Source organism: Nymphaea colorata, chromosome 4, assembly GCF_008831285.2.
Source record: "Nymphaea colorata isolate Beijing-Zhang1983 chromosome 4, ASM883128v2, whole genome shotgun sequence".
NCBI lineage: Eukaryota > Viridiplantae > Streptophyta > Magnoliopsida > Nymphaeales > Nymphaeaceae > Nymphaea > Nymphaea colorata.
Genome location: NC_045141.1, coordinates 5168639 through 5196521, shown reverse-complemented (window position 1 = coordinate 5196521; position 27883 = coordinate 5168639).

Below are 27883 nucleotides of genomic sequence, written 5' to 3'. Positions count from 1 at the left end.
GTCCTAAACTTATTATTTGATGGAGCATCAAAAAGTTTTGACATTGAATGCAATGTGATGTGCCAAATTAGACACTGAAACCCAAATTAGAGTGACCTTCTTAGAGTCATCACATCTTGTTCCAGTGCAGATTTCAAGGCTTTAGTTCTCCAATACATGCTCTTTGGGAGCCTAGAAGTCTGTCTACATTCTTGTGGCCATCACTTGAATCTCTTCCAAAGATTGGATATCATGATTGATGTTACTTGTACTCTAGAATATCCTCACCATGGTTGCTAGGAGACTATAGTTCATTGTGATCTAAAGCCAAGTAATGTGCTTCTAGATGAGAACATGACAGCACATGTTGGTGGCTTTGGCATTGCAAAGATGCTGGTTGGTTACAAATCTTTAACTCTTAGATGCACCCTTGGAACCACGGGATACGTTGCGCCAGGTACCAACTCTTTGTCCAATCATAATTTCTATGCTCGAACTGCTTCTTAGACAACTTGGTCCAGCTTACCATGAAGAGGAAGTTCTATCAACATCCATAATTTCCAAATATCAAGCTTTAATTTTAGATTAGCAACTAGTTGACAACTGATTACTTGGATTTTATTATGAAAAAGAGAAATAATCAGATTAATAAGTGAAATTAATGGGGATGATGACTATGCAATTTTGCATTTGAATATGAGTCTGAATCTAAATAAGATGGTGAGCATTAAACCTAATTCACAGATACACTAATGCCAGCAAGTTTCCCTTTTGAGTATGTTTCTTTCTTTAGTAAAATTTCACTTCCTCCTTATAAATGCATGGAAACAAAAAATAGAGTTTCATGTACAGCATAAATCAAAATAATATAATTAGTCCTAATTTTTTGCACTGCTTTCTTTATTTTTGAAACCATCTCATTAATGACAATGTGCATTACCTACTAATGTTGCCATGACCATGTCTGACCTTGTTGAGTGGATGAATTAGAATTCAGGACCTACTAATGGGGAGTTGACTTTGAGGTAGTGGGTGGCTGAAGCGTTTCCACTTGCAATTTCTGATGTCATCGATGATCACCTTCTGAAGCAAAATAACTGTGAAACGATTTCAGATCATGTTGCCAAATGCTATCTTCTGAAGCAAAATAACTGTGAAACGATTTCAGATCATGTTTCCAAATGCTATCTTCTGAAGCAAAATAACAGCGAAACTGTTCTAAATGAGCTGCTTGTCATGATCATGGAGACGGGGTTGTCATGTTCAAGGAAAGCACCAACTTAGAGAATGGACATGAAGGAGGTGGTCGCTAGGCTTAAAACGATACGACGGAAGGCTTCCCCTTTGGATAATGACAAACATAAACCAATCCTTTACATTTATTTGGAAAACAAGGGGCCTGCTTTTGCTTCTGACTTATTGTGTTTCCCACCACAATGTTTATGACTACAATTCGGACAAGTCACACAGCTTGGAGCTGAGCCTGTCAACCTCCCGTTTAAGTGATTAAAACAAGTAATTATTCCATTTCTCAAAGCTGCAAGCCCCAGATTACCATGTGATTGGAACAATTTCTAGCTCTCTTTGAAAACTGGCACCTCAAATTGTTCGGAACATTGTGATGGGGAGCTCTCATCTTTCGAAACTTTCCCACAACAAATTTGAACTCCAGCTCTTCTTAGACAATTTGCAAGTAAAACAGCAAATGTTCTTCCACTAGCTGTTACGAAAACAAACCGGTTGGGTCTTTATCTCCTATTCTAATTTGAAAACAATTTCAGATCCGACATTCATATGTATATGTATCAATTGGGATCCTTCTTCGATCCCACTTGAATATTGATCCCGCATTCTTATTCAGTTATGAAATCGCTTGACCAATCTAAATCTGTCTGCTCCAAATTTCTGGATCCCAAATCAGGTGATCAAGTGGCAGGTGCGCTTAGTCAATACATTGACATGCCTAATCAAAGTGGATTTGCAAAACCAAACACATGCAAAGAACCTGATACTAAGAGCTCATGACGTGGGTAAGTTCAACAAAGGGATTTGGGTCAAAATCCAACTGGATCGAGTCCGGTCTCCGGAATGGAGAATTCCTAGTACCACCAGGAAGCATCTCACATCTCACAAAAATGCACAGTTCTTCTATGATAAACTAAATGATATATAAAATCATTACCCACTAAAAGCACATTTACGCTTGCCTATGTTTTCACGCCTAACAATTCTAGAATTAACAAAAAAAAAAAGAAAAAAAAACAAACAGGCGCCCAAAGAATGTGCCTGCATCAAACTGCTGCCCAACTTTTTAAACACTTTTGGAGGTAAACAAATCTCAAACAACCACATTCTCAACAAATTTATTAAAATAATAGCAAAAGGGACAAAAATGACTTTTTGAAGAACTTTTTTAATGTAACAAAAAAAGAAAAAAAAGAAAGGGATAGCGTCGCCAGCCATCTGCCGTCACAGAAGGCTTCCACTTTTGAATAATGGCAAAAATAAACAAATTCTTTTTAATTTTTCTAAAATAAATAGGGTTGTTTAAATACTTTTGCTCCCGGCTCATTTCTTTTCCCAATGTCTTCTCAGAAAAACTTTCTTTGTTTCAGAACAGAATAAACCCCTGAGACCAATGATGCCATCCCCATCTCTTGGGCATTGTTGTGCTGCTTTTGAATCTGCTAAGAAGAACTCTTATAGCAAAACCAAAAGGCCACCACCCAAATATGGAACCATTTCACAATGTCCACAAGCTTCAGCATCCTGCTACGTTATGCAATTTTGGGTTTACCCTTGGAGAAGCTGTAGTAATATTCTGCAACCTTCTCATTAAGAACATCGTGAACAGTCGTCACCGATACTCCTGGAGGAGTTGGGACTTGGGAGGACTCCAGACAACCACTGACCATGGTTTTCTTGAAAATCGACGGACCTAAATACAAAAAATAAAAATGTAAAATATTAAAAAAGTGAGAAAATCTGCAAGGATGGATGCCAATGGATCCGATTCAAATAAAATATATTCTTGACCATTACACTCAGATTCAAGTTTGGATACGAATTAAAACAAGTTATATCCAAATTTGAATCCGAAATCAGATTCCACAATCTGAATCTAATTTTTTCCTCATCCAAAACTGAATCCAAAGTCGGATTTCATAATTTGAATCTGATCTCAATCCATCTTTTTCATCCTAATCTGAATCTGAAATCAGATGTCACAATCAGAATCCAACCCGAATCCTATTTTTATATTCATATATGAATTTGAATCTGAATCCATATTTTGAACTGAATCTGGCTGGGGACAAATCCATTTGTGTGTGTCAAGTGGATAGAGCTGTAAAACGAGTTGGTTCTTGGAGTGTTTGTTTACACCGGATGTTCGAAAAACAAAATTTAGACTTGGTCGCCTGTTTGTTTGAGGAGATGTAATTGTATTTTCTGAACTTCATCCATTCCATCTATTATTTGTTTCGGTCGGATTGGGTGTCTATAGCACCCTATCTAGGACAAGGTATTAGTATACGTAAGAACTTTTGTCTGATCCGTATTGGCATGTCAAACATTGAATAAAATGGAAAAAGATAAGGGAGTTGAGTGTCACAGATGTGGACAAAAGTGTGTCAATGGTGCATTTTGGGACCCTTCATCCTTGAAAGCTATAATAGACTACCAAATTAAAGAAAAGACTTCCAATTGGACTCTGATCCAGTGGCAGAGTGATGTTGTAGTTGGTGTGGGCACCCCGGTCCGGCCAGATTCGACCCGTTAATACTTAAAAAAATATTTTTTAATTGGTTTATAATTTAATAATATGTATTTTATTATCAAAAATATATTTTATATTATAAAAATATTTTATAATTTTAAAACTATTTTTTTATTATCAAACGGTCTGGGCAGGGTCAAGCCCGGACCTGGGTTTCGGCTATCGGGCCAGGCCTGGGCCCATGTTCTGGGCCCGTTGGGCCAACCTGGACCCGGTTTTACTGAGCCGAGCCTGCCTGATGCCCAATGATAGTCTTAGCTCTTCTTATCACTTTCGAAAGTCCTTATATCACTTGCAGCAGTGAAATATTTTTTCCATAGTGAAATAAAATGTGATCAGATTGGAGCTTTCAATCGTCAAATTTCAAGGTCATGTACATTTTGCATCATCCAGACTTTGCATATGATATCTAACAATAAGAGATTGCATGAATAAATATGACATTCTTAATGACTTCTGTCAAATTTTTGTTCCTTTGTTCAACTGTTTAAATTTACATGCTTTGACCAAGGTTGATCGGTTGATTACTAAGCCAAATAAGAAGTGAAACAAGATTTATCAAAAAGAACTAGCATTTCTACTGTCAACATCCTTTGCTAGAAGTTCATCAAAAATTTATAATCTGCTATTTTTTAAATACAAAATCTGCCCTCTATATATATATATATATACAGACACACACACGTACATACACCCATACATATATGATAGACTTTTTAATTTTGATTAAGTACCAAAGTTTCTTCTTAGCTATCTCTATTGTATGACACTTGCAGGCCAGGAGGGAATAATTTGAAGGGTTTGTATCTTTTGTTATTTGTTGTCCTTCTGGAGTCCTGGAATTAGAGTTGGGAGTAGGGATGTTAATGTATCAAATTCAAATAGGATAAATCTTGAACTATATCTGTTTTTATGGATATTCACATGTCCATATTCAAATTCTGCTTTGAATATAAACAATGGATCCAATATCCAATATCACAATCTGAATTCGAATTTTGAATCAATTCTGGTTGATTTTCAAAATGTAAGAGCATTTGAAGATAACATTTTTATTTAAAATTAAATCCAATCCATATCTGAATCTGAATCCAAACCCAGTTGGATATATATGTGCATCCAAATCCGAATCAGGATCCAGTCAGATGGCTTAATCCGGAATCCGATCCAATTTCTTAATTGGATGTTCTTCTTTTTCCATATCCGATATTTTTCGAACTGGTTTGGTTGGATATCTAATTGAAATCAGATATGTTGACAACCCTAATTTGAGAGGAATTGGCTCTATATGACCTTTCAGCTATGATTGACCTGTCCATTCAATGGCAAATTCTAAAGTCCTCTTTGTTGCACTTTAACAGGTTATTTTTCATTTTAATTCTCCATGCTTTCTAACTTGATTTTGTTTAGCACTCAAAATAATCTTATTTAATCATTTTCTTGGAACAATAGTGGCTTGAGCAGCCTTTAGTCAGCCAAAGATATCAGAAATCGTGATAGCGGCCACTACAAGAAAACCCCTTACCTCTGGCAGGGCTTTTGTTCACCACGAACAGAGCTGGGTGAAGCTACGTACATCGTAACTTGCCTCCGCATTGCAACTTGCCTCTGCATATGCTTATGTCATTATCTCGATCTTGGGTCCATTTGGCAACAATAACAGTATGTAACTGTTCCATAAATATTAGGCAGATTTATGTAATATTATGTTACAACATTCCCAAATCTGTCCTAAATCCTTTAGATTGTTGGATTGGCCGGTTTACCAAACTGGCAGCATTGTCGACTCGATTCAAAACTGGTTTTACTAATTAAGATAGACTTGGTGCTCCTTTACCCAAAAGGTTGATGATAGTGGTCAGCCATTCCTAACTGAAGAGCAGTGTACAGAGGTTCCATTATTGAAAGTGGTCAGGTTCAGACCTAAGGCTTATCTCGGATCCAAATATATCATGAGGATATTAAATGCCTGACGTATATAATGCTACGTTCTAAACGGATGAGGCGCCATGGGATTTTATCACTCAACAACTTCATTTATATTTTTCCTGTACTAAGGGCAGACAGTGGAGAAAGGCAGAAATGGTCTCATCAGCCACAAGTTCAATGAATCTGTTCCCCTTGTTCAGTGGAGCAATGTTCTATTGCATGCGCATCATACCATAATCAGTTTGGTCATGCAATGGCAAGAAAACTCATTCTAATTATATATGCATGTGCTCCATAGGGGTAGTTTGACCAAGTTTGTAAAACAATTGTTCTAGTGTTAGATGAACCTGTCTCAATCTTTGGGGCAAATTCATGGGACACTTACAAAGTGTCTCTACCACCAAATGATCCCTTTTAAGTCATAATACACATCAAGCTTTTATAGGCTCCTCAGGAATATAGTTATGTCTTTGATCTATTGGAAAACCTAGTTTCCAATGTTTTATGGTTGTGACCTTATCATGAAGCTACTCATCTTTCACCCCCATAAAAAAGTTTTACGTTGACATGTCACTACTACAAAAAAAAAATGTCACTAAGCACAATCAAAACCACGGACAATACACCCAATAAATGTTTTCAGCTATGGTCTTGCTCATGCTCATGCTCATGGCTGTTAACTAAATTAGTTGTGGTAATAACCCTTGTGGCAACTGACCTTTCGCCATGGTTTTGACTGAGGCTGTTGCATCTATCAGCCACAGTTTACTTTGACCACTTACCATGGTTTTGACAATCTAAGTAAATAGGATATTAAATGCCTGACGAGTATAATGGCTATGCGATGCACAATGCATTTACTTAGATTGACTCATTGAAGCCTTTGACATTCTTTGAGGTCTTTGGTAGGAAATTCTACTTAATCCTCATCATATTTGGATCCGAGATAAGCCTTAGGTCTGAAGATGACTTTTGAATATTATCGCATCTTTGGATGAAGATAAAATTAAAATTCCAAATTCCTTCAGCATTTAAAGTGGGACATATACATATATATATATATATATATATATATATGTATATATATATATATATACAGGTGGCACATGAGTGTAATTAACTATGACCCTGTCGGAGCGCGTGGCTTTATGGTGTATATATATGTATATATATATATGTGTGTGTATATATATATATATATATATATATATATATATATATATATACACAAGTGGCACATGAGCGTAATTAACTATGACCCTGTCGGAGCGCGTGGCTTTGTGGAGTTATTGCCATCAACGGGCTGGATCTGGCCCGATCATTAAATCTGAATATTGAAGAATAAAAAATATATATATAAATTAGATTGGGTCTCAATTTGGATTAACCCAAATAAATCAGATCCAACCCGGATATAAGAAAATTTGGACTCCTTAAAAACTAAGAACTGACCATCATGGTCCATCTGAATGCGACCTTTGAAAATTCAGCTTCTGAAACGAGTGGATAAAGTTACGAAGCAACTTCCAGGTGTTGGTCGATCCGGTGACTTAAACAATTTGGTTGTTAAACAGCACAAAATATGACAATTATATTCTTTTGGGAAACAAATAAACAACCTATATAAGATAATAAAAAACAATAACCTTTTTTAAAAACAGATGGACTAGGTCAAATTGATTTAGCATAAATTTGAATGAACCAGCCTGTTCAAGTAATTTTTTGGAAAAAAATGCCACAGCAAACAAACACATTTTTCCAGGTTTTTTTTTCATTTTTTCCCTTTTTTTCATTTTTAGACATATTTTCACACTTTTTTATTGCTAAACTGCTCGTTTCCAACTTCTAATTTTTATTTGTTTCACATCTATTTATTTTTAAAATTTTCCTACCATTCATCTTATTTTCCCATAACTTTTAAGTTTTACTCAATTTTTTTAAAATTTACCAAATTTTTCCTGTTTCCAACATTCTAACCATATTATTCCAACATTCTAACCATATTATATTATAGAAAAACCTTGCCATTTAAAAGGCGAACAGCGTATCTGTAGCTATGGTCGAAACCATTTCGGGATATCTAGGGAGAAAAGAAGTTCAATTGACAACTTTGATTTGGGATTGAATAGAGTTGAAAGTGGTAAAGGTAAACTAGAAAGGGTCATTGATGCAATCATCAGCCGTGCCCCTCAATTTGGAAATATGAAGCAATGCGTTCCAAAGCAGTTAAGACCCGAGCCTTCTACCACTTGAAAGAGAATCATACATGTTCTCAATAACAAATTGGACAGACATGGCAACCACTGGTCGGTCACCTCAGCTGCTCGACTTTCTTTTGTTTTTCTCCTGCTTCACCTTGATTGTGGTTCTCGGCCAAAGGGAGGTGCCCTCTGCCCTTGTTTCTCTGAGCAATGTGACTGATCAATTCATATTGCTGTCTTTCAAATCCCTTGTCACTAAGGACCCTTATAACATGATTTCAAATTGGATTTCCAACATCTCTTTCTGCGACTGGAATGGAGTTTCATGCAGTGGTGGTTCACAAAGGGTAGTTGCTTTGAGCCTGTCCGGAAAGGCACTCGAAGGTACTCTCTCCCCATAAATCAGCAATCTCTCCTTCTTACAGGTTCTTGATCTTACAAATGACAGTTTCCATGGTCATCTTCCCATTGATTTTTTAGTCTCCTCCTGCCCCAGGGCTATGGAACAAAGGATTATCCCAGATCTACACCGAGGTATTGATGGTCATTCTCAAATATCACAGAACAGAATGTCATACGATGAGATAGAATGCAATAGAAACAAAGACAAGGAACGGGTTAGCTACTCCTAACGGTCAAAGCGAGCCCCTTCATTAATCTCCCCAAGTAGGATTTGAACCAACGACCAATCAGTTAACAACCAACCACTCTACCACTGAGCTACTGGGGAACAATTCGGTTAGAAAATCTTTCTATAAGAAAAAACAATTTTGAGGGGTTGATCCCACAAACACTGAGCCATTGTCAAGGTCTCCAAATACTGTCAGCACGAGATAACCAATTCTGTGGAAGCATTCCATAGTTCCTAGGCAGTTTGCTGGAACTCAAGTGCATAATCCTTTATGGTAACAGGCTCACGGGAACCATTCCAGTCACTTTTGCCAACCTCTCAAAACATGAGTACCTTAATATTGGTCAAAATCATATGCATAGGAACATTCCTTCCGAGTTGGGAAGGATAACCCGCTTGACATTGTTTAGTGTGGAAATGTAGAATCTCACTGGTACACTGCCTGAGAGCATATCAAATCTTCAGGCCTTGAGTTTCATGACCAATCAACTAACAGAGCATCTCCCAAAAGATGTTGGCCGCTTCCTGCCCAATCTCCAATTTCTCTATATGAATGACAACAATTTTGATTGCCCTTTCCCACCTTTTTCCAAGCAACCAGTCTCCAAACAATCATTGCAGGACACAATAAATTCAGTGGTCCCATACCATTAGAATTAGGTAGCTTGACACAACTCAGGCACCTATACCTCTACAACAATATTTTAACCAATGTCCCTGGCAACCATGAGCTCTCCATTCTCACATCCTTTACCAACTGTCGACTGCTAGAGGAAGTTGAGCTATTAGAAAACCCTTTGAATGGCATTATTCTGGCATCTGTTTGAAACTTGACAACCACCTTGTGAAAACTTCAACTTTACTCTAATTTGATTGAAGGTACTATCCATTGGCCTTAGCCACCTTCACCAAGTTAATTTCCTTAGATTTGGGTTCCAACAAAATAAAAGGGCTCATTCCACCAAATATACGACAGATGCACAGCTTATAGGTGTTGATTCTTGACAACAATGCATTAGAAGCCCCAATCCCACTAGAAATCTACCAGTTTGTCCGCTTGTTTATTTTTTATATGAGCGACAACATGCTAACTAGGTCAATTTCTAGCTCTATAAACAATCTCACCAGCTTGCAAGGCCTGGATAGCACAAACAATTTGTCATCAACACTACCGTCTGGTCTTTGTAAGTTGAAGGACTTGTGGGAGTTATACTTGCAGGACAACTCCTTCACTGGTCACCTGCCTTTGGGTCTCGGGAATTTTGCCATGGTCAGGTACATGGATATCTCTGCAAACAAGTAGAGTGGAGAGTTTCCTGCATCATTATCAAAGCTCCAAATGCTAGAGTATTTGAGTCTCTCTCCGAACACATTTGATGGTCACATTCCTGAACAACTTGATCACATGCTAAACCTTGACACTATTGACCTTTCCCATAGCATGCTTTCAAGACAGATACCAAAATCATTGAAGAAACTTCAACACATCCAGGTCTTGAATTTGTCCTTCAATCAATTGGAAGGAGAGATTCCAATTGGTGGAAAGTTTGCAAACCTTTCTGCCAAGTCATTCCTAGGGAACTATGCACTATGTGTAGCTCCCAAACTCCATGTCCCATTGTGCTTAGACAAAACAAAGGCAAAGTAAAAGCAATGCGGTTGGAGTCATTGCCGCTTGTGCAATTGGAGGCTCAGCACTTTTGGTCGTTGTTTGCACACTCATTGGTATCTCATGCTACCGAAAGATGGGGTTGTCAAAGTGTCCTGATGACATTGAAAGATTACGAGGAATTACACTCCTAGTGATTTCATACAGAGAGCTATTGCATGCAATGAGCAATTTCAGTGATGCAAACTTTATTGGGAGTGGAAGCTTTGGCTCAGTGTACAAAGGAATTCTAGTAGATGGAATCACGGTGGAGTGTCAAGGTCCTTAATTTGTCATTAGAGGGGGCATCTAATGAAGATTTCAAGGCTTTAGTTCTCCAATATATGCCTCTTGGGAGCCTAGAAGGCTGTCTACATTCGGGTGCCCATCACTTGAATCTCTTCCAAAGATTAGATATCATGGTTGATGTCGCTTGTGCATTAGAGTATCGTCATTGTGATCTGAAAGTCACGTAATGTACTTCTAGATGAAAGCAAGACTGCATACATTGGTGATTTTGGCATTGCAAATTTTATAGTTGGTTACAAGTCATCGACTCTTACCACCACCATTGGGACCATGGGATACATTGCACCAGGTACTATCTCCTAATTTCTTTTCTTTTTATAAAATTTGTCTCGGTCGTTATGTGAGTATTATTGACCATTTCTTTGAGTCAACACACTCTAGCTTCCTGTTCTCATATGTATGTGTGCATGTGTATGTTTGGGTGCATTCTCTCTCTTCAATAATGCTCTCATAGAGAGATGGAGAAAGGGAGGGGGGAGTGTATAGGAGGCATCCAGGAGGAGGTGAGATGAAATAAAGAGAGAGTTGGGTTTCACCAGTTCTAGCGGGATGTCTTCTCTCATGTTTATTTTCTCTATCTTTCCCTATAAATATATATATATATATATATATATATATATATATATATATAGGAATTGAAATAGTTGACTACTTCTAGATGTCTTTCTTTTGTTTTGTATCACCAAAAACATTTCAAAAATGCATTGATGATAGTTAATCGCTTGGCTACAGTTCTAAGCTGTGCGACTGTTTTTAGGGACACAATTTTTTTTAAAAAAAAAGTCATCAGCCGCATAGGTAGCCAGCTATATATATATATATATATATATATATATATATATATATATATATATATGCATATATATATATATATATATATATATATATATATAATGATCGGTAGAACCCTGACAAACATCTCAGGGACAAAAACCAGACCCTTTAACTATGTTATGTAAAGTGTTATTTTTTTTTTATCTATCCTTATGAATATAATCTTAAAGATAGGTTGACACAAAATATATATGAGATTGATCATTTCTTTGGTTTTACTAGTATTTTCATAAACATTTTGATTACAGAAAATTCAACTTTTTTCATAAAAACAACTTGACTCAAAGCATGTTTTATTTCAAAATAGTTTGTATAAATATATTAGGATGTTTATATTTTATTTAAAATATTTTTGAAGCAAAATATTTAAGTGTCTGGTTTTAGCCAATTTCTCTCTTCCTTTCTCTCTATCTTTCTATGTCTTCTCTCTCTCCTTATATATAAATATATATTGGCCTTGACTTATGTGGTCTAGGTAATTATACTCTTATGTGTGTGTGTGATTTGCAACATAATATTAATAAATATATTAATTGATGTGCGAACAATCTTGATCCATCTAATCATCACGATTTGATAGTTCACACATAAAGACATGCACAAGCGGTTCCTAGCACAATAATGTAAAGGTCATTGATAAACTATTCTACATGGACGACTTATTTGTTGTTCATATGGCTTGTGGTGCTGCATAATAGTTTTTGCTTTCTTTTGTGGTCACGTACACAAATATGGATTGATGACATGTTCTCAGCAAGCAATAGTCATGAATTGATCTTTTTCCTTTAACATAGGTTATAATTTTTGTTCCTTTCTTGTATTAAAAATCCCTAATCACACATGCCTGTCTACAGAATGGCTTAAGATTGGCTGACAATTGACACTATTAAATAATTCACACAATTTAGGAGATATTTAATAGAACTTGGAGATATGTCACACGAGAATTAAAAGCAACACCATACAATTAATGAATCTCAACCAACCTCACAGGCTCCACAATAAAAAAAAATATGGGTACATGTTTGATTTCTTTTAAGGGTACTTGAACATCAGTTATATTGGACTTCAATTCTAAATAATAAGCTTGTATTCTTTTCATTTATGTATCATAATCCAAGAGAAAGGCAGGATGGGAGGTTCAATAGATCTTAAGTCCATTAAGGAGCAATAACTGCTATGTCATGCATTAGCATTATCTAATTATTTTGTGCTCGCTAAACATGTTTAATATTGTTTAATGGTTGAATTAGAATTTGAATGGCTGGAAAGGTGTCAACAAAAACCGATGTCTACAGATATGGAATTCTCCTCCTTGAGGTGTTTACTGGAAGAAAGCCTACTGATGAACAGTTTGATGGGGATTTTAGTTTGAGGGAATGGGTGGCTGAAGCATTTCCTGTTGCAATTTCAGATGTCATTGACAGCCATCTTCTAAAAGAAAGCAACAATATTGCAACTGAAAGTTCAGTTGCTATCAATGATCTGCTAGTGATGACCATGGAGATAGGCCTGTCATATTCAACTGTGTCACCAAATCAGAGAATGGACATGAAGGAAGTGGTTATACGGCTGAGAAGGAAACGACAGAAAACAAGAATGATAGAAAGATAATTCAAATATATCCATTATACAATGAGATTTAATTCCAGGGAGTGACCAGCCATTGGCTAAAATGGTCAGAAGGTGGATTCCAATAGGCTAAATAGTTGGAGGTGGAAATGTAGTTTGATTGCTTTTATTGAGAGCTCTCACTTGCATTGCTCAATTACAGTTGCATATAGGATTTAATAAAGGTATGCTTAATATGCTTGTGTGTTCTATTCCTAAGTCATTTGGGTGACTAATCTTGTAGAACAACTCTCACATTTCCAGTGCAAGCTATGTGAAAGAGGCTTGGAACTTTGCCCATTATTGCAGTTTGTGCCTTGTTCTAAGGACACCTCAATAGCCATAGTTCACATAAATCCTTTCAATTTTCTAAAATTTTGATGTACTATATCCTCAGCACAATTTCTCAAACCTACCAAAAAAATGGACAACAAGAAGAATCAACAAAAGTGTACAATTCCAGTAAGTTTATATTAATGTACAATCAGCATAATACACATGAAACGAACAAGTGGGGAGAAGACATTCCAATTAATGAACGGCTCCTTCTGATTCCATCAATCATTCAAGGGAGAGAGAGAGAGCCAGAGAAGAAGAAGAAGAAGAAAAAGAAGGAAAATTCATTAAATAATTAAGAAACCTGATGAAGCATCACCAACAAATTATCAGGGGAATGGAAGCTACACCAACCGGGACTCTTCTGTTCAAAATAATTTCCTAATAGCAAAAACGAATTTGATTTTTTCATATCATTCATTTTTTTTGTCAGATCAAATTTGAATTGTACACATTTTCTGCATCGTTGACTATCTGCTTAGTTCAATTAAATACTTTTCTATCATCCTTCCACAATTATAAAATCACTTCAAGTAAATTCTTATATATGTATATTGTAGTCCTCACCATTTTGATAGGATATTTTCCTGGCATCATATGATCTCAACTTAAATGTATATGTGTGTGTGTGTGTGTGTATATATATATATATATATGTCTTATGTACTCTTGTATATGGTGATGTCAATGACTTATATTTGAATTGGATGTACCTTTCTGCCATATCTGAATTATCACATGTTCACATATTCAGATTCAAATACAAATGAAAAAAGTTCTAGGTTATATTTGGACTTAATTTTTAATCAATTCATCATCAGAATTCAGGTTTTATTTTCACATCAAGTCCAAATATGACTTTTAAAAATCGGTGTCCTATTGTAATATGTTAAGAACTGGCTTCCAAAAAATACTTTATCGAAAGAAAAGCCCTTCAATGAGGAGGATGAGAATTATATGCTGTGAGCATCATTGTGATATTTGAGCATGTCATATGTAATGGCCCTCTAACAAAGGACCATGTGTTATGGACTAAAAGTGATCAAGAAGACCAAAATGATGCTGTTAGTTAAATAGAAGACCCCTCCCCCTACAAGCAACAGTGAAGCTTGGAAAATCTTCATTCTATTTCCTAGGAAGCAAATCCACCAATGTAAAGAGGAAGCTTGGTGTTATATCAAAGAAAGTAATATTTTTAATCTTTTTCAAGCATACAAGAATGCATGAAGCCAAACCCATGAACATGCCAATGGCCACATTCATAAAATTATTTGTCACTAACAGTTCGAAGTTCAAGGATGTTACTTTATATTGAAGTATTGTGGGAGCATTGCAATATGTGTCGCTCATCCAGCTTGATATTGCCTTTTGTGCAAATAGGGTTGTTTAGTAGGCTTGGCCATTCGTGACACCTTTATCATGGGTAACTAACCATAAGGCTATGTTCATTCTCAATGCATTTCATATTCACCTAAACATTATCTTCAACCTATATGTGGTGTGGTACTTCGAAAAGAAGTTAAAACCTTATAAAGCGAAGGAAGGAAATTCTTTTTAGAGGAAAGTATTTCATCAACTTCGATCAAGAGACATATACATATATAGAGAGAGATAGATAATGATTTTTAAAAGAGAGAAAATATGGATATAGAAAAAGTAAAAGAGCAAGAGATTTTAAGCGAACATTAAGAGAGAGAAAAACAAAGATTTGTAAGTGAGTGGAAGGAAATAAAGCAAAAAACTAGTAGAAGAGGGAGATTTTAAGACAAAAACTGGTAGAAGAGCAAGATATTTTAAGAGAAAAATGAGAGAGTGAGGGAGAGATATAAATATTTTTAAGAGAGAAGAAAACTATAGAAGAGTAGGGGAGTTTAAGAGAAAAATGTGTGCAAGAGGGAGAGAGGGATAAAGATTTTGAAAAGAGAGAAAAAAAATTAAAGAGAGAAAAACTAGTAGAATAGCAAAAGATTTTAAGAAGAAAGTGTGCATGTGTGTGAGATAGAGAGAAAGAGAGAGGGAGAGAGAGATATATATAGAGAGATGTAAAGATTTTTGAGGGAGAGAAAAGAAATAGAGAAAGGAAAATTCGTAAAGAGAGATGTTAAGAGAATAATCATAGGGATATAGAGACATAAAGATTATGATAGAAAAAAAAGAAAAATTGAGAAAGAGTGAATAAAAGACGGAAGAAAAAATGATCTGTTAACGTAATATTTTAAGCCCTCTTTTTCTTTTTATATAGAAATTAAGAATTGGGAGATGATTTCCAAAATTTTCAACTTCAATAATTTTATCTAGGCAAGAGAGGAAATTGGGCTCATGAATGGAGAAATTATTTTTGAAATTTTTGAAAAAATAAAAAATATATATATATAGACAAAATTAAAAATATTTCATGTACTCTTATGTATTGCAAAAAAGTATGCCTTTCCCACCATTGGGTGCGGGAGAGAGAGAGACTAAACTATAAAAGAAAAAAAACAACTATCATTGAAGAAGGCTTTTCTTGTGCTTCAATCCGGTTAGGAAGACACTTTTAAAAGTGGATCAATCTTTTATGACTACTAATAGGACAATCAATAGGTATTTTATCAATGGAATAAGGATTTGAAAGATGTCAAAACCAGGGGCGAAGCGGGGATCTTTTTTTTCAAGGGCAGGCCAAATGGTCGAAAAAACTTATCGGGGTGGGGGCAAACTAAACGCGAATTCAAAAAACACATACGCAACTAAAAATTTTCAATTTTTTTAATGTAAATTTTTTTTTTAATTAGCTAGGGTGGGGCCACGCCCTATGCTGGCCCCCCCTCTCTCTGCCCTTGGTCAAAACTAATCGTAGCGATAATACTAAAATGCATTTAACATCTATCTCATAGTGTTTTTCCTGAGTTGGACAATCCCCAACCTCAAAAATCAATATAAAAGAAAAAAAATCCCACCACAAGCTCTCATCCTCATCATTCGTCCATCTATCAATAGAAAAATCAACTAGCCATACATGCACATTATCTACTCATAGAGATGTAACGAAGGCATATGTTCAATGGAAGGTAAAAAAGAAAAAAAAAAAACATATCATGCCTATTTGAGTTGTTCAAATAACCAAGACGTGGCTTCACATTGCCCATGCTTCTGGTGCATTAAATAAGAAATTTCAAGAGCTCTCTTACATGGCCATGGGGAGATGATAAAGGAAAAGCAAGAGAAAGTGAGATTACATGCCTCAAGATGGTATAGTTCAAGAAGATACGAGTCCTTTACTTTAAGAAACAATGAAGCTTCCAAAATGAGAACTCTGAATTGTTGAAGAAGCTTTCCAAGGCTCTCCCAGGTGCTCCCCTTTCCATTGGTTGAAGATGAAGGTTGGAAAAGAAGGAGAACCCAAAGGTTGAATATAAAGGAGTGTTAAAAGAGCGAGAGAAGAATAGATGAAGGAAGAGTGATTCCAAGCTCTTAGTTAGAGGGCTCAAGTAGTTCCTCAAAGATTAGCTTATACCCATGGATCAAGATGTGGGGGTATTTATAAAAAGAAATAAAGCCAAAATTCAACGTTTGAAAGTTTTAATTTCTCAAGATTTCTCATGAATTTTTCATTTTTTGAATTATTTTCATTTTTATTTTGTTTTATATGTTTTGACTTGTGGAGATTAGCCCTTGGCCCAGCAAACACCCTTTGGAGGACATTGACAAGTGCTTGATGGGGCAGTGCACTCTCAACCATAGCACTCCATGGCACCATGCACCCTAGGCCAGAGTGCACGGCAGGCCCTGCACCCTATGCGAGAGCACTTAGTAGTGCACCAAGTGCTCTAGGCAGTGCACCAAGTGCTGCCAAAACATGACGCAAGGGTGGAAATTGAGGGTGCCATTTGCCCCCTGCTATCCCAGGTAGGTCCCATCCAAAAAAAAAAAAGGTTTAACGACAAAAATATGTAATTCTTTTAAGAGGTAAAATATTCCTTTTATAAAGCGGATCTGGCTTCATTTTTTATGATTACAGGTCCCTTTTCGATCCGGATCTAATTCCTTGAATGGGAAGGTCCCATATCGATGTTGAAGGTTGGATCATGGATTAGATAGGTGCTTAGGCTTGAAATATGGATTGTACATCCAGATTTGGATTATAAAGCTGAGTCGAATTGAAAAGTGATGGGGAGCAATGATGTTGAGAATTGATCCTTGGGCTCAATTCAAACATTTGATTCTGAATTATTTCTTTTTATCTAGATTTTTGGTTTTTTGATCCAATCTAGACCTGTGGGCGATTTTGTGAATCTATTTTCCTATTTTGGGCCTGATTTTGATTCTCCAGTCTATAAGAGTTTTTAACCTTTTTTTTTATCTAGGGCATGATTTTGTATCTGCAGGTTGGAATTAGATTTGGATCTGGACCTGAAGTTCCATTTTGGATCTGAACCTTTGAATTTGGATCTGAATTTGGCACTAAGTCTTAGTTTTAGATCTAGAGCTCAGTTTTATATCCAGATTGGGATCTAGGGATCTATTTTTTTATCTAAAGTTGGGATTTGGATCCAAATCTGGATCTAAGGCTTGGCTTTGGGATCTTGACTTGGGAGTTTGGATTGGGTTTAGATCTAGATTTGACATGAATTATCAGCCTACATTGAGGTAGGGCCTGGGTTGGATGTTTACATTTAAATTCAGATGAGTTCCAAAGTATTGTCAGTAACCAAATTAGAGGGTAATTGGATCAGAATTGCGATTGAAGTATTTGGGACCCAAAATTGTTGAAAATAATTGTGAAAACGCTAGATATATATTAACCTTCATAATTGGGGGGTAATTACAAGGTTCAGCCAACTTATTAGGATCCAGTAGAATCTCAATGGGGAGCTGTCAAGAGAATATTAAGATTTTTAATAGCTACTGTTCATTATGGTCTAATCTTCAAAGTTCCAACCACCCAAGAACAAAGAAGTTCATATGTATAGCGATGCGGATGGGGCGGAATGCCCAAATGTTCGATCAATGGTCAACATTTATGCAGCCTTCTTGGGACTGAATTTTGTTGCAGGAAGTTTAAAGAAACAGCAAGTTGTTTCTCAATCTAGCATAGAGGATGATCGAACGTCATGCAGTGGCCAACATAGCAGATGATGCAACGTGGTAGACAGTTTTCTAGTTGAACTTGGAATAAGAACAAAAAAGTCTGCCATCCATATGGTGTGACAATGTGAGTGCAAAATATTTTCCAACTTTTTCATAAGCTCTCATGACCATCATGTTAATCAAAGCAAGCTTAACATCGGAGCATCCTTATCGGCCCAGCACCTAAGGGTTTGGTACCTCTTTCTTGGACAGAGAGAAAGTTGTGTGCACCATGGGCAAGTTAGCACTAAACGAAGGAAGGACATTTTGGTCATTTGTTTAAAAGAAACGTCCTTTACAATCTTTTTATTTTTTTCATTTTTATTTTCGTCTTTATAAAAAGTTTTTTTCCTGTGTGAACTAAGTGTATTTTAGTCATTAACCATAGTTCCACAGGAAAATTTATGCACCAGTATGGCGCATATAATCAGGTTTGCTATTTGAGGCTTCCCTTCTCAGTTTAGATGGCCTTAATTGTTCACTGCATGAAGTATTGCAGCATTTCTTGGACAACCCATGGCATGATGTAACTTCTTCAGTGACACAGGGACCTCAGTCTTGCCCCTTAGTTCTCTTTCAGCTAGTGGGAAGAGGCAAAACCAGCTTTAAATCCTAACCACAATTATTGATGTTCGATGAGTCGAACCAACTCTGGTTCACTCTTGACCTCTGTTAGTTAAACTCGGATTGAGCTCAACTCATCTAATAAACAAGTCGTGTTCGGGTTAAAGTTAAGTAAACGAGAAGAGTTCGAGCTTGGCAAGCTCAACTTACGTAAACATGAGTAAGATCACTTGAGTAAGATCAATAAGATAACATGTAAAGGATTATTTAGAATATCATCACAACAATAAACAGCTACATCGGATTTCCTCCTTGCTAGCAAGTTCCAACTCTCAAATTCTAATCTGGCTGTTTCTACTCGTGTTCAAATTGATTTTTTTTTTGAAGTAATGGCCCGGCTAAGCTTCAGCCCAATCATGGCCTGAGTTTAGCATCAGCAGTTTGAGTTCGAGCCAACAGATATAAGTACATCGTAACTTGTCTCTGCATATGCTTATATCTCATCTTGATCTTGGGTACCATTTGGCAACAATAACAGTATGTAACTATTCCATATATTCTGTCCCAAATATTATGCACATTTATGTAAAATTATGTTACAACATTCCATGAATCTGCCCTCCCTAAATATGAGGGCAGATACATACAACAATAATATACTGTTGTGCTTACCAGTTGACTCCTACTTCCTGCTTTGTTTCTAGAGTTGCAAGCATTTAAATGATATTTTCATTATTATTATTTTTTGGAGCTAGATTTGGTGGTTATTGGCTTGCATCAGCTTATCTTCCACAGGTATGTATGCTTGTGTTATTTTTAGTCTTATGTGAAATAATTGCTTATTTGTGTGCTTTAACTTATGTATGTTGGATTCCTGTCATTTCAGTAACATATTGATCCAAATACTAGAATCTGTAAGTGATGGTCACATCAACTGGATCAGTGATTTATTATCTGCTATAATATGTATGACCAATCACCAGGTTTGATTACTCACATGAAGCAAGATACGAGCATCAGAAATGTATGTGCAGCATACTAAGTGCGTGACTGAATTTTTATACTCTTGTACAGGCCTGAATGTGACACACAACATTTAGGAAGCACTTTGATAAAAGTGAGATCCATTTAATTGATCAAAACATCAACAGAATATGTTACGAACCATTGCCAAAGGAAGCTCATTAAATTCATGTTCTTTTGTTTCTATGACTTTCGATTGTTGATTTTTGGCTTTTGCCTTTATATTATTGTGTAAATCATTAAGCTATGTTCATGCATTGAGATATGGCACCCCTGACTATTAAAATTCCACAACATCTTACAAGATATTGTGTATCAAGCCAAAATTACTGGTAGTACTTTAGACAGACCAACAGTTACAATACACACCAGGGATGGAAGTACGTGCCAGCAGGGGGCTTGGCCCCCTACCCCCAAATTTAAAAAAAAATCAAACATTGATATGTAATTTTCATAAATTTTAGTTTAACGTATATAAAAAATTTGAAAAATTCTATTTTGGTCTCTATCAAAATTTTGAAACTATAGTTCGGTTCTGACACACACATTCTAACATATAGAGCACTGATATGATTGTGCAAGTAATGTTGATCTTATTTTTGTTGTGGATTAAATATTCGAGTACTGGTCATGATATGAGTCGCCAAAGAAATGATCGTCAAATAATATGCTTTTTGTCTACTTCAATGTTACGTATAAATTAAGCTCTCCTTTGGTGCAGTTTAACTGCTAACATGTATCTGTGCGTTTTGCATTGTTTCTTTTTGTGTGCTTTTGAACGGTTGAGTCAATTTTTGGCAAACATCACTGTGAATATCAGCATTAATTGCAACTCTCCTGATCTTTCTACATTGTACAGATTGATTTTGCTGGGGACCTAATCCTCAGCAAGCTGTTCATGCAACATAAATTCTGCTTTTGACTAGCAAGTAAACCAATCAAATGACAGAGCATTTCTTTCACTTCTGCTTTGAGAAATTTGGTGGTGATTCTGCCGTCGACTGCTGAATGTTTGTTTCTTGGTCCTGATCCAGCAGCAGCAGGATGCATTACGTGCCTCAAATTAATCCCGAAGTTCTTTCTTGAATTCAAAAGTTCCAGCATAACCGAGAAACCATTTCTAAATGAGGTACTATGCATAAGCAACTACTTGGTTGAACTGTTAAATTTCCATAGAATAGATGCTTGATCCATGCAAATGCTAACAAAATTCTGTTTTTATCTTAATTTTTAAATTTTGGAGATACATAAACACTACTCATGGATATTACCAGTTTCTTAATATATATATATATATATATATATTTAGTACGTGCACGAAGAGGACTTGAAGGTTTACTGCTTTGGAAAGTGTTGGATTCACAGGTCTATGTGCAGCGGCATGGCTGTTTACATGGAGCAGACTTTTATTGGTGTAACTGGTACCTTATTTCCCTTTGCCACTTTTCAACTCTATTCAATTTCAAACCAAAGTTGTCAATTGTTAACTTTTTTTTTTATATATCCAAAATTAGGTTTCTACCATAAACACGAGTATCGTTTTTCTTTTTAAACAGCGAGGTCTTTCTATCTTATAATACGGCGAGCATGAAAAATAAAATACAAAAAATACAAAAAAAAATATATGGCAACTTTTTTAAAAAATTGAAAAGAATATCAAAAAGACAGGAAAACCACGTTTTCCATTTTGGTATTTTTTCAAAAAAGATAATCGTTTTGCCGTTTTATTCAATGGACTTAATTTTTGTGTTTTATAATTTTTTTTCAAAACAAAAAAAAGGATGCATTTTTATGATTATATTTACTACCTAATTTTGGTTGTCATCTCTCACAACCTATATGTAACTGGTGGTTGTCGTCAGTCATGAAATGTTTGCTACTGCGTCGTTGCTTGATTAGTGTGATATGGTTGCTTCAAGTCTTCGCTAAATCAATTTGATCCAGACCACCTGTTTAAAAAAAATGTTTTCAGTTAGTTTTTTTATTTATTTTTCAAAAAGAATATAATTTTTCATATTTTATGTTGATTCACAAAGAAGTCATTTAAATCATCGGATCGGCGGACAACATGGAAGTTGCTAGGAAACTTCATCCACTCGTTTCAGAAGCTGATTTTCACAACGTCATCATCTGACCATGATAGCCAGCTGTATTGAGTGCCCATTTATTCAAAAATAGGATAGGAAATTAATGGTTGATGAATGAGATTTTATATTTTATCACTCAACAACTTCATTTATATGATGAGGATATTAAATGCCCGACGTATATAATGGCTATCTTCTAAACGGATGAGGGGCCATGGGATTTTATCACTCAACAACTTTGTTTATATTTCGCCTGCACTTAGGGTGGACAAAGGACAACCTTCTGATCGATCTATAAGTTCTCTTTGTAGTGATCGACACAATTAACTACTTACAGAAGGCAGTCGTGTGCAAAATAATCCGAGCATCATCATCATATATAGAAGAAAAGCAATGTTCTATTGCATGCACGTCATCCCACAATCAGTTTGATCATGAAATGGCAACAAAAAACTCATTCTAATTATATACGCATGTCCTCCTTGGGGGTAGTTTGGCAGCATGGATATTTTTTGAGTGTCCCACAAATCTACCCCAACAATTGGAGCAGGTTTGTAAAACAATAGTTCTAGCGTTCAAATGAACCTATCTCAATCTTTGGGGCAAATTCATGGGACACTAACAAAGTGTTTCTACCATCAAATGATCCCTTAAGTTATAATGCACACCAAGCTTTTATAGGCTCCTCAAGAATACAGTTATGTCTTTGATCTATTAGAAAACCTAGTGGCAACTGACCTTATCATTAAGCAATTCATATTTAACCCCATAAAAAAGTTTTACACTGACATGTCACTACAACAAAAAAAAAATGTTATTAAGCACAATCAAAACCATGCCCAATACACCCAAAAATCATGGTTAAAGATGTTTTCAGCCACGGTCTTCCTCATGGCTACTTAACTAAAGTAGTTGTGGTAATAACCCTAGTAGGAACTGACCTTTTGCCATGGTTTTGACCATGGCTGTTGCATCTAAGTAAATAGGATATTAAATGCCTGATGAGTATTTTACTTAGATTGACTCATTGAAGCCTTTGGCATTCAAGTCGCTGCCGGAGTAGCTCACCAATATAACTTCCATGTGCTGGTCGATCCCGTGATTTAAATGATTTGGTTGTGAATCAGCGCAAAATATGAAAATTATATTCTTTTGAAAAATAAATAGACAACCTATAAATGATAACAAAAAATAATAATTTTTTTAAAAACGGACGGACTAGATCAAATTGATTTAGCATAGATTTGAACAGATTCAAGCAATTTTTTGGAAAAAAAATGCCACACCAATGAAATGCTTTTTTCCAGTTTTTTTTTTTTCGTTTTCTTCATTTAAGACATTTTTTCATACTTTTTATTGCAAAACTGCTCATTTCCAACTTCTAATTTTTATTTGTTTCTCACATATTTATTTTTTTAAATTGCCTACCATTCATCTTATTTTCACCTAATTTTTAAGTTTTACCCAAAATTTTTTAAGATTTACCATATTTTTCCTGTTTTCTTCATGCTAACCATATTATATGATAGAAAATCCTCGCCATTTAAAAGGGGGAAAGCATATCTGTGACTATGCTCGAAACGAGTTTGTGATATCTAGGAAAAAATGAAGTTCAATTGACAACTTTGATTTGGGATTGAATAGAGCTGAAAGTGGTAAAGGGAGACAAGAAAGAGTCTCGTTGATGTAATTATCAGCGGCGCCCCTCAATTTCGAAATATGAAGCAATGCGTTCCAAAGCAGTAAGACTGAGTCTTCTACCACTTGAAAAAAGAAAAGGACAAATTTTCTAGAAGAGAATCTATGCATAAATTGAAGACCTTGAATTCATGCTCATGCATGTTCCGCATAACAAATTGGTCAGGCATGGCAACCACCAGTCAGTCACCTCAGCTGCTCGTGTTTCTTTTGTGTTTCTCCTCCTTCACCTTGATTGTGGTTCTCGGCCAAAGGGTGGTGCCCTCCACCCTTGTTTCTTTGAGCAATGTGACTGATCAATTCGCATTGCTGTCTTTCAAATCCCTTGTCACTAAAGACACTTATAATGTGTTATCAAATTGGAATTCCAACATCTCTTTCTGCGATTGGAATGGAGTTTCATGCGGTCATGGTTCACAAAGGGTAGTTGCTCTGAACCTCTCCGGAAAGGCACTTGAAGGTACTGTCTTGCCATAGATAAGCAATCTCTCCTTCTTACAGGTTCTTGATCTCTCGAACGGCAGTTTCCATGATCACCTTCTCATTGATTTTAGTCGTCTCCCTCAGTTAAAAAATCTCTCTACAAGAAAAAACAATTTTGAGGGGTTGATCCCACAAACACTGAGCGATTGTCGAGGTCTCCAAATATTGTCACTATGAGAAAACCAATTCTACGGAAGCATCCCATAGTTTCTAGGCATGTTGTCAGAACTCAAGCTCTTAAGCATTGGTGGTAATAGGCTCACTGGCACTATTCCAGTTGCTTTGGCTAATCTCACAAAACTGGAGTGGTTTAGTATCGGTCAAAGTTAGATATAGGGGAACATTCCTCCTGAGTTGGGAAGCCTAACCCACTTGATGGTCTTTAACATGCAAATGAACAATCTCACTGGTACACTGACTGAGAGCTTGTTTAACCTATCTGCCCTTTGGGGTTTGAGTTTCACGACCAATCAACTAACAGGGCGTCTCCCAAAAGATGCAGACCGCTTCCTACCCAATCTCGAACAACTCTATATGGGTGCAAACAATTTTGATGGCCCTCACCCGGCTTCTCTTTCAAATGCTACAAGACTTCAAGTTCTTATTGCAGAAAGCAATAAATTTAGTGGTCCGATACCATTAGAACTAGGTAGTCTATCACAACTTACATACCTTAACCTTGGGAAAAATATTTGGACCAATGTCCCTGGCAGCCGTGAGCTCTCCATTCTCACATCCTTTACCAGGTGTCGGATGCTAGAGGAAGTTTATCTATCAAAAAACCTTTTAAGTGGCATTCTTCCTACCACTGTTGGAAACCTGACAACCACCTTGTCAAAATTTAACCTTTCCTCTGATCAGATTGAAGGTACTATCCCATTATTCCTATCCAACTTGACCAAGTTAATTGCCTTAGGTTTGAGTTCCGAAAAAAAAAAAGGGCTCCATCCACCAAATATGGGACAAATGCACAGCTTACAAGTGTTGTTTCTTTATGACAATGCATTAGAAGGCCCAATCCCACTATCAATCTACCAGTTGGTCTGCATGTATACTTTTAATATTGCACACAACATGCTAATTGGGTCAATTTCAAGCTCTATAAACAATCTCACTAGTTTGCAAAGGCTGTATCTAAGCACAAACAAATTGTCATCAACACTACTGCCTGGTCATTGTGAGTTGAAGGACTTGTGGGAGCTATACTTGCAGGAAAAGTCCTTCACTGGTCACCTGCCTTTGGGTCTCGGGTTTTACCATGATGAACCACATGGATATCTCTGCAAACAAGCTGAGTGGAGAGTTGCCTGCATCATTATCAAAGCTCCAAATGCTAGAGTATTTGAATCTCTCTCGTAACACATTTGATGGTCACATTCCTTAACAACTTGATCACATGCTAAACCTTGACACTATTGACCTTTCCCATAACATGCTTTTCGGTGAGATACCAAAATCATTGGGGGAACTTCAACATATCCGGGTCTTGGACTTGTCCTTCAATCTATTGGAAGGAGAGATTCCAAGTGGTGGAAAGTTTGCAAACCTTTCTGCTGAGTCGTTCCTAGGGAACTATGCACTATGTAGAGCTCCAAAATTCCATGTCCCATTGTGCTTAGACAAAACAGAGAGACAAAGTAAGAACAATGCGGCTAAAGTCTTTGCCACTTGTACAATTGGAGGCTCAGCACTTTTGGTCATTGTCTGCACACTCATTGGTATCTCATGCTATCAAAAGAGGGGGTTGTCGAAGCATCCTGACGACATTGAAATATTACGAGGAATTACACTCCCAGTGATTTCTTACCGAGAGCTATTGCATGCAACGAGCAATTTCAGTGATGCAAACTTTCTTTGGAGTGGAAGCTTTGGCTCAGTGTATAAAGGAATTGTAGCAGATGGAACAACAGTGGCTGTTAAGGTCCTTAACAAAAATTTGTTATTTGAAAGCGCATCTAAAAGTTTTGATATTGAGTGTACTATCATGCACCAAATCAGGCACCGAAACCTCGTTAAAGTCATTACATCTTGCTCTAGTGGAGATTTCAAGGCTTTAGTTCTCCAATACATGCCCCTTGGGAGCCTAGAAGTCTGTCTACATTCTGGTGGCCATCACTTGAATCTCTTTCAGAGATTGGATATCATGATTGATGTGGCTTGTGCTCTAGAATATCTTCACCACGGTTACTTGGAAACTATAGTTCATTGTGATCTGAAGCCAAGTAATATGCTTCTAGATGATAACATGACAGCATACATCAGCAATTTTGGCATTGCAAAGATTCTAGTTGGTCTGAATTCTTCTACTCTTACAGCCACTCTCGGAACCACCGGATACATTGCACCTGGTACGTACTATCACTTATGTTTTTGTCTTTTTATAAATTTTGTGTCTCTCGAAGTGTTAATATATTTGCCTGAATCGTTTCTTGAGTCAACCTAGCCTGGCTTTGAGTTCTTAAATGTGTGTGCGCATTTGTGAACTCACACTCTTTCACTTCAATAATGCTCTCACAGAGAAAGTGGAAGAGAAGTTGTGATCCCATGGGAGGGGCTGGAGAGGTGATGAGGTGAGATAAAGAGAGACAAAGAGAGAGTGGGTGGGTTTGCCAGTCCTAGTCGACCCTCTTTCTCTCTCTCTCTCTCTCTCTACATATATATATATATATTTGTTCATTTATTTATTTATATTGAAATCAGCTGACTAAGCTTTTTTTTTTATTTTGTATTGTTTAAAACATTGCAAAAAAATGCATCGATGATAGTCAATGTTTTGGCAACCACTTTTTGCATTGAGACTGTTTTTAGGGTCACAAAATAAGAAAAAGAGTCATCAGTAACATAGGTAGCCCACTGATTTCAATTATATATATATATGATTTGGTCCTGACCTATGTGGTTTAAGTAATTATACTCTGCTGTGGTTTGCAATATAACATCAAAAAATATATTAATTGTTGTGAAAATACCCATAATCCATCTAATCATCATGATTTGGTAGTTCACACATAAAGACATGCACAGGTGGTTCCTAGCTTAATAATGTAAAGGTCATTGATAAACTATTTTATGTGGACAATGCATTCATTGTTCGTATGGCATATGGTGTTGAATGCTAGTTTTTGGGTTGTTTTGTTCTCATGTACACATCTGTTGTTTGCATGTCCTCAACAGACAAGAATCTTCAATTGATCTTCTTCTTTTAACAGAAATTATAATCTTTTTTCCTATCTTGCATAAAAGAATCCTAATCATAAATACCTTTCTATCTAATGGCTTAAGACTGGCTAACAATCGGCACTACTGAATAATTCACTCGATTTAGGAGCCCTTTAAGGGAACCTTGAGACAGGTCACAGGAGAATGAGAAGGAAGATGAGTTTAGTTAGGCCTTTATGTTGTGGAATTACTGCACCTTACAATTGATGAAGCTCAACAAATCTCACATGCCTCATAGAAAAAATCTGGATGCGTGTTTGAATTTTTTTAAGAGCACTTGAATATCATATAAATAGGACTTCAGTTTCTAAATAGACCTGGGCATCGGGGTAGCTCGGCCCGATATGAACCCGGTCCCAACCAGCCTGATGTATGAAATCAGAGCCCAGGCCAGGCACAGTTACAGAAAAAAAAATTAAACATAAAATAAATTATTGAATATAA